Genomic DNA, 2,500 nt, shown 5'->3' on the forward strand with positions numbered 1-2,500 from the left:
AGCTCTCTCTCTCTCTCTCTCTCTCTCTCTCTCTCTCTCTCTCTCTCTCTCAGAATCCTAGAGAAACACATGTGTTGTCCTTGGCTTCTTCCATTACTCTTTCTCATTGCATAAATCCTATTTCTCTCTCTCTCTCTCTCTCTCTCTCTCTCTCTCTCTCTCTCTCAGAATCCTAGAGAAACACATGTGTTGTCCTTTGGCTTCTTCCATTACTCTTTCTCATTGCATAAATCCTATTTCTCTCTCTCTCTCTCTCTCTCTCTCTCTCTCTCTCTCTCTCTCTCTCTCTCTCAGAATCCTAAAGAAACACATGTGTTGTCCTTGGCTTCTTCCATTACTCTTCTCATTGCATAAATCCTATTTCTCTCTCTCTCTCTCTCTCTCTCTCTCTCTCTCTCTCTCTCTCTAAAGAAACACATGTGTTGTCCTTGGCTTCTTCCATTACTCTTTCTCATTGCATAAATCCTATTTCTCTCTCTCTCTCTCTCTCTCTCTCTCTCTCTCTCTCTCTCTCTCTAGAATCCTAAAGAAACACATGTGTTGTCCTTGGCTTCTTCCATTACTCTTTCTCATTGCATAAATTTCTCTCTCTCTCTCTCTCTCTCTCTCTCTCTCTCTCTCTCTCTCTCTCTCTCTCTCTCTCTCTCAGAATCCTAAAGAAACACATGTGTTGTCCTTGGCTTCTTCCATTACTCTTTCTCATTGCATAAATCCTATTTCTCTCTCTCTCTCTCTCTCTCTCTCTCTCTCTCTCTCTCTCTCTCTCTCTCAGAATCCTAAAGAAACACATGTGTTGTCCTTGGCTTTTCCATTACTCTTTCTCATTGCATAAATCCTATTTCTTTCTCTCTCTCTCTCTCTCTCTCTCTCTCTCTCTCAGAATCCTAAAGAAACTCATGTGTTGTCCTTGGCCTCTGCCATTACTCTTTCTCGTTGCATAAATCCCATTTATTTCTCTCTCTCTCTCTCTCTCTCTCTCTCACTCTCTCTTCTCTCTCTCTCCTCTCTCTCTCTCTCTCTCTCTCTCTCTCTCTCTCACACACACACACAGGAGGCCACCTTCCATTAAACTGACTCCTAATATCTCCATTCAGTTCATACGCGTTCTCTTCACACAAGTTTACTCTGACTCTCTCGTTTACTCTCTCGTCCTTTCTACCTTTGAGTCTGTGTTTACACTTTTGTTTGTTTGTTTCTTATCCTTCCAGCTCTTTCACTGCCTTTTCTACCTATTCTGTTGAGGTAAAACGTATTTCTTCCACGTCTTTCTCTTCTTTTCACTTGTACTATTCGTAATTGTACAGTTTATAAGTTCCTCGTTGGGGGAGTCGGTAGAGTTGTCGGCTAGCACACAGCTAGACCCGGGTTCGCGTCTCCGGCCGGCCAATGAAGAATTACAGGAATTTATTTCTGGTGATAGAAATTCATTTCTCGCTATAAAGTGGTTCGGATTCCACAATAAGCTGTAGGTCCGGTTGCTAGGTAACCAATTGGTTCTTAGCCACGTAAAATAAATCTAATCCTTCGGGCCAGCCCTAGGAGAGCTGTTAATCAGCTCAGTGGTGTGGTTAAACTAAGGTATACTTACTGTACAATTTATAACTGAACCATTTATAATTATCACTTATAATTATGATCTCTTCATAATTCTACGCAAGTTATTACAGTCTTCAGTTCTCTTAGTGTCTTTTGAAGTTTCCTGTTCGTAGGACCCTCGTTGTAACCCATTACTTGCTGATTTTCTACTGTTCTTTTTTCATTTGCCATACTATCTTTGAGTTACCATATATTTCTCTGTGATATATATATATATATATAGATAGATAGATAGATAGATATATATGTATGTGTGTATGTATGTATATATGCACACACGCACAGATACACACATATATATATATATATATGTGTGTGTGTGTGTGCGTGTGTATGTATCTATATATGCACACAAACACGCACACACATACATACATACATATATACATATGTATATATATATATATATATATATATATATATATATATATATATATATATATATATATATAATATTTCTCAGAAAACAATAAAAATACCGTGAACACTCTGAAATACCATTCAGGAGGAGTTACATTACTTTAAGATATCTAATTACATATGCCTTTCTCGTTCGTTTACAAAGCGACTTCCTGGTCAAAGCTAAGAAGTTTTTTTTTTTTTTAGACGACTAGATACCCGAGGTCTTAAAAGAATTCATATCTGTCCTTTCGCAGTTTTAAGGACTTTAATCTCAAGTTACCAAGAGCTAGATTTTTCAACAATTTCCTACAGCTACATAACTACTCAGGCCATTAATAAATATTACTAAATAAATACTCAATAAATATTACTAAAGGTAATATTGGAAAGAGACTTGTAACTTATTGCCGGTTCTGCTGTGCTCGTAAACACCAGTTAATGAAAAGTTCCCATAAAAGTTTGGGAAGAATAATCGAGATAAAAGCTCCTCCTCCTTCAGGAC

This window comes from Macrobrachium rosenbergii, chromosome 12 (assembly GCF_040412425.1).
Source record: "Macrobrachium rosenbergii isolate ZJJX-2024 chromosome 12, ASM4041242v1, whole genome shotgun sequence".
In the NCBI taxonomy this organism is placed as follows: Eukaryota; Metazoa; Arthropoda; class Malacostraca; order Decapoda; family Palaemonidae; genus Macrobrachium; species Macrobrachium rosenbergii.